The 12,785-nt window shown below is 42.1% G+C and overlaps 1 protein-coding gene across 1 annotated transcript in view; it reads left to right on the forward strand.

The window, feature by feature from the left end:
- LOC126456141 (tektin-1) overlaps positions 1 to 12,785 on the forward strand; it is a 171,339-nt gene that overhangs the window by 142,719 nt on the left and 15,835 nt on the right. The window lies entirely within an intron of this gene.

Raw genomic sequence — 12,785 nt, forward strand, 5'->3', positions numbered from 1 at the left:
TCGCCATATTGCACTGACAGTTAAACTCTGCAAAAGTGGTCTATAGATCATCAAATATGGAGGACACTTCCTCAATTACACTACTCTGCTACTGTCGAGGAAAGCTTGAATATTTCAGCGTGAAACTGATCTCCAGTCCAGCTGTATCACCACATACTGTATCGATGTAGTAAACACACAATCAGTACCATGCACATACAAAATCACCACTTCCGCATACTGCATATTGCTGTTGAACACCAGACACTCGTACATATGCCATGAAGACAGATAATATAAGCGCATATATATTCCTCTCAGCACTAGATATTTACTACAAGGTTGGACGGTCATCCACTGCAGCCGACTGTCAGAAGTCATCTGCCCCCACCCACACACTGGCCCAACATGGAACCAGAGCATCCTCAGCACATCGAGTTCACTATCCAAACTGTTGTTCAAAGGCTGTGTTCATTGCCCCCAGCACAAAATCATTAGTATTTCTGAAGCCAACCTGCTTGCTTCTTTGCATTCTATATCCATCTCCAGACTCTGGGATTCGAGAACATATGTATTTTCACATAGTTTACCAGAATATCATACCATTTACGCGATACTTCTCGATATCAAGCACATAGCAAGATCGTTTGCATAGCTGTATCACTTGCACAGTATGATTCTGAAGGTATAGACTGGAAATTATTTCTCTATAAACCTGAAACTTTAATGAGGTGCAGCGTGGTGGAACGTGCTGTAAACCACAGAGAACAAGAAACTTATCTCGTCTGCGAAGACTTTTACGAGGGTCACTCCAAAAGAAATGCACACTATTTTTGTAAAAATACAGTTTTCATTCTGCATGTGTGAAAGTTTTACAGTGTGTAGATACATCCTTCCCGCTTGTTTTCAAACTTAGTTCAACCAGTTCCCATGCGTGGCACCGTCACAGCATGTCTTCAAGATGGCTGCTACACTTGACGTTCGACAGAAGCAACGTGCTGTCATAGAATTCCTGTGCTGTGAAAACGAGACAGTGGGAAACATCCACAAGAGTTTGAAAAAGGTGTACGGAGATGCTGCTGCTGATCGCAGTACAGTTAGTCGGAGGGCAAGCAGGTTACGTGACGAAAGCGGGCACGGCAATATTGAGGGTTGTCCTCGGAGCGGCAGGCCTTGTACTGCACACGCTCCAGACAATGTGCAGAGAGTCGAACGAATTGTCACGCTGCGTTGGGATAGGGGAAGGAAGTGTTTGCAGAATACTGAAAGTGTTGGCATTAAAAAAGGTTTGTGCCAGGTGGGTTCCCTGGACGTTGACAGTGGCTCACAAAGCGAACTTTTGGAACAGTGTGAAAATGGTGGAGATGAATTTCTTGGAAGAATTGTGACAGGTGATGAAACATGGCTCCATTGTTTTCCACCAGAGACGAAGAGGCAATCAATGGAGTGGCATCATGCAAATTCACCCAAAAAAAAAAATTCACAACCACACCTTCTGCTGGAGAAGTTATGGCTACGGTGTTTTTCGATTCTGAAGGACTCTTGCTTGTGGACGTCATGCCAAGTGGAACCACCATAAATTCTGATGCATATGTGACGATACTGAACAAACTTCAAGCTCGACTGAGTCGTGTTCGACCACATCGGCAAAAGCAGGATGTTTTGCTGTTGTACGACAATGCACGGCCACATGTCAGTCATAAAACTGTGGAAGCGATCCCAAAACTCGGATGGACAACACTGAAACACCCGCCTTACTGTCCTTACCTGGCTCCATGTGACTATCATCTCTTTGGGAAACTGAAAGACTCTCTTCGCGGAACAACGTTTGAAGATGATGACTTCCTTGTGCACACTGCCAAACAGTGTCTCCAACAGGTTGGTCCAGAATTTTACCATGCAGATATACAGGCGCTGGTTCCAAGATGGCGTAAGGCAGTTGAAAGGGATGGAAATTATGTGGAGAAATGAAAATATTGTTCCTAAAGGATGTACCTACACACTGTAAAACATTCAAACATGTAGAATAAAAGATGGATTTAAAAAAAATAGTGTGCATTTCCTTTGGAGTGACCCTCGTACGTGAAAACTCGAAAAAAATAGCGCAAACTGATAATTCTACTCTGTGATATAACAGATTCCAAGTCATCCTTACAATTTACAAAGTCAACTAAGGTGTTTCTCTTGTCTAGAACATGCTATATGCGGTTGTATACGAGTCGAATGCAGGCGATGTCACACAACTGATGCATCCTGATGGAACATCAGGAAAAAAATCGTCAAATGACTTGTAGCAACTTCTCCCTCCCTCACTCTCTAAAACACATCATCACTCTACCATTAAACCATAAATCATCATGTTGGAAAAAATAAATGTATGTCAGTGCACAAAAAGTGTTGAAGCAGTAAAAAAATAATGCTCCAAACAACGACACAGGGTCAGAGGGAGCCTGTCTTGCGACTGATGGTCTATGGGATACGGTCTGCCTCCTCCTACAGTAGGGGTGTTGACACTGTACACAGGTCTGCGCAATGGATCAATACCTATATATTTAATAGGATCGCCACATAAGCTCGATGCTGTAATACATACGGTATTTGTTTTCGATAGATTGGCAGAGAGAGACGCAGTAAAAATCTTATCGAGTTCTCTCTCAGATGAAGTTAGCGGAGCTTTTATAGTTTATAACTTTTCACTGTTGATTAGTACAGAATAACGAAGACAGAAAGGGACGTGGATCTGCTTTGGACTACAATACCTGTTTGATTTCAAGTCATCCCAATTTTCCCAATAAGAAACACCACCGTAACTGTTCATACTGTCTTTTATACTGCCTCGTGTTGCAGGAGCGGGCTTTGTTTGGGGCTGACCTTCCACATCATACACAGTTGGTGGAGCCACGACAACATATTCCCATTTCCACGGAGTGGTCAAAACATGATCCTGTCACACTAACTCAGCTTAGCCCATTTCTACACAGGTTCCAGAGATGGTAGATATAACTGTCTCCAACTACCGTTCTGTTCCGACTTAAATCTGAATGATCACATGTGCAAAGCTGCAGGGATAGAGGAGGAGGAGGAGATTAGTGTTTAACGTCCCGTCGACAACGAGGTCATTAGAGACGGAGCGCAAGCTCGGGTGAGGGAAGGATGGGGAAGGAAATCGGCCGTGCCCTTTCAAAGGAACCATCCCGGCATTTGCCTGAAGCGATTTAGGGAAATCATGGAAAACCTAAATCAGGATGGCCGGAGACGGGATTGAACCGTCGTCCTCCCGAATGCGAGTCCAGTGTGGAGGGATGGCAGGACACAGTCTGAGGAGCAGTTGCAAGCTGCATAGGTACTATCTAAAACCACGTTGGGATTTTACTGTAGCATATTGGTTCGAAAAAGGTGATTTTATTATCAGCTTACACTGTCGGCGGTGTGTAATGGCAATTTTGGTCTGTTAATAACACTCTGGCAATCACCGTCTATATTCAGTGTCATGGTATTTGTATGGAAAAACCACATCATCCGGAGGTAATATCATACCTCAATGTATAAGGCTCATATAGTTTATAACATGTATATCTTTAGTGATACTCGTAAGCAACTGTGGAACCAAGACCAATTGTGACAGTAACATAGTCGTGACCATAGTGTTTTTAACATCTCATGGCTAGTAAGACGATTATGTTTCTCTTTCTAAGACACAGTGGTACCACTCACAACAAAAACTTATCAGACATGCCCACCTATCGCTGATTTTCGCTCAGTATTGTTTCGTATCGCCAGCATTCAGTTATTGGCGAAGTATTATTCTTAGTAGTAGGGGATGCGTGATAGATTCGCTTTGATCATCAGGCTTATAAAGTAAGTATATGTGTCCGACATGTGCAAAGAAAATGGGTATGTCCTGTCGTAAGGAAAGGTATGGATTTGACATGCTAAACTGTGATAGCCGCAAAGGGGATGAAAGATTTTGTTTTACTTGAAAATTATGTCAAGTCATAAGAATGGTACAGATATTTTCAAAGCCACAGTCGTCAGGAGGGGGTAATTCCAATACTTCATTCACTTTCGAAAGTCCTCCAATTGAGGCTGCAATCATAATATTTAACCATAAATACAGCGATCAAACACATATGTGGCCAGTTTCCTAGGACGATTCTGTCTGGGCGTGCGTGGCGCGAGGCTGGGTGGGAACGATTCACATTTCTGGGTTACGGCAGCAGCCTCCCGAGTGGAAAGGCCCGTTGGGGTACAGGAATAGATCTGACCTAATCGTGTCGCCCTCTAGACAGCTGGATAGCGAACTAATACTCAGTATGTGTTGGACAGCGTTCGTGATTGTGTGTGTTCTACGTAGAAATTTGAGAAGATTCAATATGGACATGTGTTTGTGCTAGAGCATTACTCCCTCCCATGTAAATTGTCGGGTTGATTGGTTCTGCACATTTCCCATCCTTATTTGGTTGAGAGAACATCAATTGTGATGTGTGTTGTGTGCATATAGCAGGTGAAGGACAGGCGGAAGACACGTTTTCTGGTTCTCTAGACAAGAGAAGAACCTTAGTTGTCTTTGTGAATTATAAGGATAACTTGGGATCTGTTAATTCACAGAGTGGAAGTATCAGTTTGCTCTATTTTTTTCGAGTTTTCACATAAAGGTCTTCGCAGACGAGATAAGTTTCTTGTTCTCTGTAGCTTACAGCACGTTCCACCACGCTGCACCTCGTTAAAGTTTCCGGTTTCTAGATAAATAATTTCCAGTCCATATCCTCGGAATTATACTGTGCAAGTGATACTGCTATGCAAGCGATATTGTTATATGCTCGATACCGAGAAGTATCTCGTAAATGGTATGCTATTCTGGTCAGCCATGGAAAAATACATATGTTCTTTTTATCCCAGAATATGGAGAAACTTTAGCAGGGTTTACCTGTCAGTGCAATATAGCAATCTGTATGAAATAGTTTTGCCACTGAAAGTCTCGTCTGCAGAAAAAACTGGCTGACAGTGCTCCCATACCGGCAACAGCAGCAGTTTGGCGGGTAAATTCAGTTAGAGTCAATCATTCATTCATAAGACATCCTTTTATGGAGGGTATACGGGCCTCTACAGACTGGGTTGAACAAGATGGGGGAAGGAATCTATGGAAAGTTCTGAGAGTAACGTAATGTCTTCTTTGTTCATCTGTTCAAAGATATTTTGAAGCCGATCATCCATCTCTGGTGGGATGTTGTCCCTCATCCTCTATCGTGTCATCAGGACATCTCCAGATCAGCAGTTGTAGGACACCGAAAATAGCCAGCCATTTTTCTCTTCTGTAAAATAGCGCTTCGAATTTTATTTGCGTAATTGTTCTGATTTTCCTGTCTGTGCTTAGACAGTGTTCTCTTCCCAAACAACAAGAATTCTTTTATGATTAATGGTGTTTTCGAAAGCTTGCACAGACATGATGAAGTCTTTTAGCAGTGATAACAAGGGTGAACGTTTACTGTTTCTGAGATGTATGTTGAAAGCAGGAGTTACGATTTCCTGGAGGGGTAACACGTGACGGTTGAGCTGTCCCGTTAGGTTTGCGAGGAAGATTGCATCCTGTGTTATTGTGTGATGTTCTTGTAAACGGTTTCTGAAAGCAATGCAAAAGATTTCTATAGCGTATCCAGAGGGAGACTTGGCTGTTATTTACATAGACACGAGGTGTCAGTATAACACTGACAACCTTTTAGCTGTGCCTGCAATGATGAGTTGCTAGGCAACTGGAGCCACAGGTATAAAGGCTATGTGTCAGTGCACCAGCCACACTGGGCAGGTAAACACATGCGTGCAGCCAGACGCGGCTTGCATGTGGGACAGGCTGGACCAGCATGTGCGCCCATTACATCTGGTATCAATCCGACTTACACCTTTGTAGGGAAAAGATCGCTGATATGTTGCAGTCGAATTTCTTAACGATAGGTCAAAAGTATTTTTACGTGCAATGAGTGGTTGTGCACTGCGTTATTTTGGCTGTTTAAGCATTGTGAGTGTGTCTGCACAGCGTTATACATGCATTATTTTTTGACAGTTTTACGTTTTGTGAACGTGTCTGTGCATTAGTGTACTGCATTATTTTGTGGACATGTCTGTAGGCTGGGCAACACATTATTTCGACAGTTTACAATAAGTGATCGAGTTTGTAGAGCATTTTACATGTTTTATTTCGCTAATTTACGAGTAGTTTGCAGGTCTGTAGGCTATTTATTGTGACCGCAAGCACATCAGGGCGAGTGTCTTGTATCAGGGTAATAAATAAACTACGCGAAATCCGTCCCTAAATAAATTGTTCCAACTTCCCACTGAAAATAAATAAAATACACTCCTTCCACTCCAGCAGCTAGAACAGACAGCCCTTTTCCCGCCATTTCTCCCCAGACCGCCATCTTGGATTATGTCACGGAAGGGAAGACAGTGCCGTCTGGTGGCAGTAGTGTGTACTAGGTCTGTTGGACTCTGGACCTCATGGTGAACATACTGGGTGGAGGTACTGCCTATGGCAACTCAAATTGTTTAAACAAACAATGCATGCAAAATAAAGACTTATTCCCACACTTTCCTGCCTCGGGCATGGATGTGTGTGCTGACATTACGTTAGTTAGGTTTAAGTAGTTCTAAGTTCTAGGGGACTGATGACCTCAGAAGTTATGTCCCATAGTGCTCAGAGCCATTTGACCCATTTTTGAAGTCTAAATAGTAGTTGCCATGTATTCTAAGAACAAACACAGATGTGAATATGGTACATTACATTTTTCAGTACTCCGCGTTTTGAAGCTAGTGCTGTAGAAAATCGTCAGAAATTAATTGTACCACTCACAATATTCTGAGATCCAGAAAGTGATTTTGAGTTATTCGTTCAAAATGGTTCAAATGGCTCTGAGCACTATGGGACTTAACATCTATGGTCATCAGTCCCCTAGAACTTAGAACTACTTAAACCTAACTAACCTAAGGACATCACACAACACCCAGTCATCACGAGGCAGAGAAAATCCCTGACCCCAGTCATCACGAGGCAGAGAAAATCCCTGACCCCGGTGGGAATCGAACCTGGGACCCGGGCGTGGGAAGCGAGAACGCTACCGCACGACCACGAGCTGCGGACTATTCGTTCAAAAACGTGACGTAAAATTAAAGATTTTAGCTTAAAAACAGAATTACATAACATTAAGTGCAGAATTAATTAAAAAATTTTAGAGTATATCTCTGGGTTATAGCACATTACAAATAGAATTACAAAGTTGTAAGTAAAATCGCCAGAGGATCAAAATGTACACTACTGGCCATTGAAATTGCTACAACAAGAAGAAATGCAGTTGATAAACGGGTATTCATTGGACAAATATATTATACTAAAACTGACATGCGATTACATTTTCACGCAATTTGGGCGCATAGATCCTGAGAAATCACTACCCAGAACAACCACGTCTGGCCGTAATAACGGCCTTTTATTCGCCTGGGCATTGAGTCAGACAGAACTTGGTTGGCGTGTACAGGTACAGTTGCCCATGCAGCTTCAACACGATACCACAGTTCATCAAGAGTAGTGACTGCCGTATTGTGACGAGCCAGTTGCTCGGCCACCGCTGACCAGACGTTTTCAATTGGTCAGAGATCTGGAGAATGTGCTGGCCAGGGCAGCAGACGAACATTATCTGTATCCAGAAAGGCCCATACAGGACCTGCAACATGCGGTCGTGCATTATCCTGCTGAAATGTAGGGTTTCGCAGGGATCGAATGAAGGGTAGAGCCACGGGTCGTAACACATCTGAAATGTAACGTCCACTGTTCAAAGTGCCGTCAACGCGAACTGGAGGTGACCAAGACGTGTAACCAATGGCACCCCATACCATCACGCCGGGTGATGCGCCAGTATGGCGATGACGAATACACGCTTCCAATGTGCATTCACTGCGATGTCGCCAAACACGGATGCGAGCGTCATGATGCTGTAAACAGAACCTGGATTCATCCGAAAAAATGACTTTTTGCCATTCGTGAACCCAGGCTCGTCGTCGAGTACATCATCGCAGGCGCTCCTGTCTGTGATGCAGCGTCAAGGGTAACCGCAGCCATGGTCTCCGAGCTGATAGTCCATGCTGCTGAAAACTTCGTCGAACCGTTCGTGCAGATGGCGGTTGTCTTGCAAACGTCCCCATCTGTTGACTTATGGATCGAAACGTGGCTGCACGATCCGTTACAGCCATGCGGATAAGATGCCTGTCATCTCGACTGCTAGTGATACGAGGCCGTTGGGATCCAGCACGGCGTTCCGTATTACCCTCCTGAACCCACCGATTCCATATTCTGCTAACAGTCATTGGATCTCGACCAACGCGAGCATCAATGTCGCGATACGATAAACCGCAATCGCGATAGGCTACAATCCGACCTTTATCAAAGTAGGAAACGTGATGGTACGCATTTCTCCTCCTTACACGAGGCATCACAACAACGTTTCACCAGGCAACGCCGGTTAACTGCTGTTTGTGCATGGGAAATCGGTTGGACACTTTCCTCATGTAAGCACGTTGTAGGTCTCGCCACCGGCGCCATCCTTCTGTGAATGCTCTGAAAAGCTAATCATTTGCATACCACAGCATCTTCTTCCTGTCGGTTAAATTTCGCGTCTGTAGCACGTCATCTTCGTGGTGCAGCAATTTTAATGGCCGGTAGTGTATATAGGCGCACCAGACAAAAAGTTTGTCGCCTCCTCCCCCCCCCCCCCCTCCCAAGAGTGATGATAATAGCCTGTAACTCTGCCTCTAACTTAGATAATGACCACAATTCAGAGAGAATGGGAGTCCACAATAGAGGGATGTGACTCATATAAATCAGAGATTTCCTGTAAATGGACCTTGGTTCACTGCCAGGCCACTAAAAGTGCTGCTGTCGTTCTTCACTTCCATATCATAAAGACTCACATAGACAGTCAAATAGGTTGTCCAACTTTATTAGGTTTGTCAACTATTTGGCCATGTATGGCGCTGTTTGACTTGTATGTCAAACATAGACTGTGTTTTACTTGCTTGGAAGAAATTTTGTTTGATAAGATGGCGGGTGTTGCTTGTGTTGATGTTTTGCCGTGCATTTTTAGTGAAAAAGAGTTTTATTACAGTTATCTCACTGTACCGTGAGCTTCCACAAGTATAGAAATTACGATCAAAGATAAAAACAAAATAGCACTGGCAGTTACGAAAATGGTAAAGGTGCCGCTTCTTCCCCAGTCATATATCATGCAGGAAGAGGTTAAGAAGAGAATCAATATCCTACGCACAACATACAAGAGGAAGTGCAACAAAATAAAAAATCGAACCTCTCCCGTTCTTCCACAGACGATGTAGGTTATATGTCCGCAAGTTGTGGTATTTTAGTGAAGAGAAACAAGTAAAAGAGAACAAATTTTCCTTACTTGTGTCTTCCTTTTCAATGTGAGGACGAAGTCACTGTAAACAATTTATTAAAAGTTTCACTTTCAATGTGGAGAAAGTTCCGAGCGTAAAATTTCCTTTAACAGGATTCTGTGTGTATATATCTCTGTCATTTTAAGCCATTTCCTGGAAAGTGTCTTCTTCTTCTTTAAACACAGTGCCAGAGTCAATTTTAGAAATGTTTTATCTGCAATTCTAACTATTCCCATTGGTGTCAAAATAATGCATACACGAACAATGTCTGCTTTAAAAGTGAGATTAAACTGATCAAGTTGATGGATCATGCAAAGGCTTGTTTGACAAACCCGTGGATAGATAAAGAGTGAATTCGACAAATACGTTTGGTCATGTATGGGGCCTTAACATGGGCAGAGCACTCCTTATACTTTGGTCTGTGTCCATAAGTTTCTTCAGATACATTGCGGCCATGATAAGTTGACACTTCATAATGGCGCTGCGAACAGCGGAGAAAATAGGCACTATTTGAAAGATAATCATTTGTCTCCGAGCGCAGCCAGTATTTCCGCAGTGTCATACAAACACAAAACACGGGAAGCGGAGCAGGTGTATGGAAGCCATAAAATTTTTCAGAGATGGTTTGATTAACAAGATGCTAATAATGGATATTTAGGCATCCAACCCGGGAGTGACATCACTGTTATGGATTGTCAGCAAAAGATCTAAGTAGACAGCTCAGCTGAAGCCACTGACAAGGAGTTCAGAGTAAGGAAGAGACTCTTGAAGAAGTGTGCAGAGAATTGGCTAGTCATCAAGACTAGGCAGCTGGAACATACGAAAGAGTTATATAACACGAAAAAGTTGCAGTGAACTTCTCTTATTTTCGGGAAACTACATTGTCAGTAGGCCCCTGCTTCAGGTACATGTTTTTTCACAATGGTTTCAGCTACATTCACCAAGTTTCTTCCAAATGAAGATTATGATAATCTGTATTATCCCTAATACCTCATAGAAATGCGCCGATGTGTGTGTACTATATATTTGCTGGTGGCAGTTCTTAAACAAAATAATGATTGGGTGAAACAAATTTTTGTTTTTGGTCAAATGTTTGAGTGGAGTGAAAACAGAACTCCCTAGAAATTATACTATGCATTTTTTTTCGAATTTTTATGTACAAACAAAGAGTGCAAAATGGACAAATGACCTATAAAAGTGACTAGCAAGAGGTGTATATTTGCTATACAAAAGTGATTTAATTACTTGAAAGTAGTCGAGGTAATTAAGAAATCTTACATAAAGTAGTGACTCGAGAGAAAATTGAAATACTTCACAAACAGCTACTGCTAGCTATATAAATGAACTGTCTAAAAGTGTCAGATCAACTATCTAATTTCTCTTGATCTATATACCCTTAATAATAATTGAAAACAGGTCAATACTTAAATATATTTCATGCTTTCTGAACGAAATAAAAAAAAATTGAAGTAAGAATGGTCAATATTTTGTTGAAGTATTTGTCCAAACGAAAGAAATAAAACAGATTAGAGAAACATTTGACACGCCTTTTGTTATTTTCGAAATTACGAGGACTTGCTGAAAAGTAATGCCTCCGAATTTTTATTAAGACTCTTAATGTTTTTTAAATAAAACAAACGGTGTTAAATACTACATCTTTATTCTTCGGGTTTACAATTTATCTGTCAATATAACCACACTGATGACGAACACATTTCTCCCATCGAGAGACTGCTTTTTGATACCATAACTGTTGCTTTGTTGATGGAGCCACAAGCTCAACTCATCGCATGAGAGACCACGACTTCTGCATTCAGTAAAAGTCGACAGACTCCCGATAGATACTCCTTAGTTATTCATAAGTTAGCAACTATACTAAAGGAATAGTACAACACATTAAAGATAAAACGAGTTAGTCTGCGTGGACATCTTTCACAGCAAGCTCAGAAATATATGTTTTCTAAATAAAAATCGCCTTTTCTTGCTGCACTGTATTTCATTTGTCCCAACCGCGTTTCGCCTTTTTCACTGTAAGACATCATCAGTGGGATCTAGAATGATAGAGTTTTGTTTTGATATGTGTTGTTCGTAGATCTAAAAACATTTCACGTCTCGTTTTTTATGTAAATAAGTGATTACTTCTTTTATTCACGTATAAAAAACTTAACATAAACTGTTTTAACATCCACAAATAACACATATCAAAACAAAACTCTATCATTCTAGATCCCACTGATGATGTCTTACAGTGAAAAAGGCGAAAAGCGAAGCAAGAAAAGACTGTTTTTGTTTACAAAACAAATAAATTGAAGATAATGCAGAATTTTGTCTTCTCTTATCACACCACTGACTGATTTGTACTAAGTGTAACATTTAAGCAAAATGATGTTCATTTAAGCAAAATGAACATCATAACAAAAACACCAATACCGTCGACATTACTGTCCGTGGGCGTTCGTGTCGTCTGTATTTCTTGGAGCAGCGTACGGCGCGGCGGTCTCTTTGCTGCACTTGCGGTGACGTCAGGCGTAGCTCGACTATACTCGGCGCCACGCGTAGATACACCTCGGACAGATAAACAGAACTTAATCTAAAGAAACGATTATTCCAAATAGAGATAACTTTAATTCTCAAGAAGATATTATCCCACTTCTCACTAATGGGAAATTCGTCACACTTGTTCATTTACATTCCACCACGGTACGAGAGTTTCCGATCAGTCCACTACCTTTAATCAGAGTTATTACTGATAAAACCACTGCAAATCTCCTGCTCTCTGAGGCACTATCAAAGTAAAGTCGTCGAAGGATGAAAATCAGATGGGGCCAGTTCGGAACCAAATGGAGGATGATCGACGACAAGAGAACTGAAAGCGTTAGATTGCTGAAGACGTTGCAGCGCTGGTGTGTGGTCTGGCATTCTCATGCTCAAGGAGAGGGTGTTACACGCTTTTTCTCTTGAGGTATGGAATTACAAAACTATTCTGTAAATATGCCTGCCTTGACACAAATTGGCAACCAACACGACAGCCTTGTCAGCAGGAAGTACGTAAAACACACCAAAAAGACAAAGAGATCAGCAGTGTATACCGCGATGTGAAGGTATTGTTTAACACTGATCTTCTTTCGCTTTCGCTGACGCCATAGTCTCGCAGCGATCGCAGGGTTGGCGTGGTAACAATGGATTTGGCAATGTTAGTGTTAGGGATGGCCAGATGCCCTTTCTGCCACCACCCCGTACCACCCAGGATGGAATAAGTGTACCCCAACTGTCTGTGTCTAGTGTAAATCGTGAAATAGTGTGGACGTGTTTCAAATGTATGCGACGTGTGTAACTAATGCGGAACGTGGGGACCAGCCCAGTATTCACCT

Source organism: Schistocerca serialis, chromosome 2, assembly GCF_023864345.2.
Source record: "Schistocerca serialis cubense isolate TAMUIC-IGC-003099 chromosome 2, iqSchSeri2.2, whole genome shotgun sequence".
Classification (NCBI taxonomy): Eukaryota; Metazoa; Arthropoda; class Insecta; order Orthoptera; family Acrididae; genus Schistocerca; species Schistocerca serialis.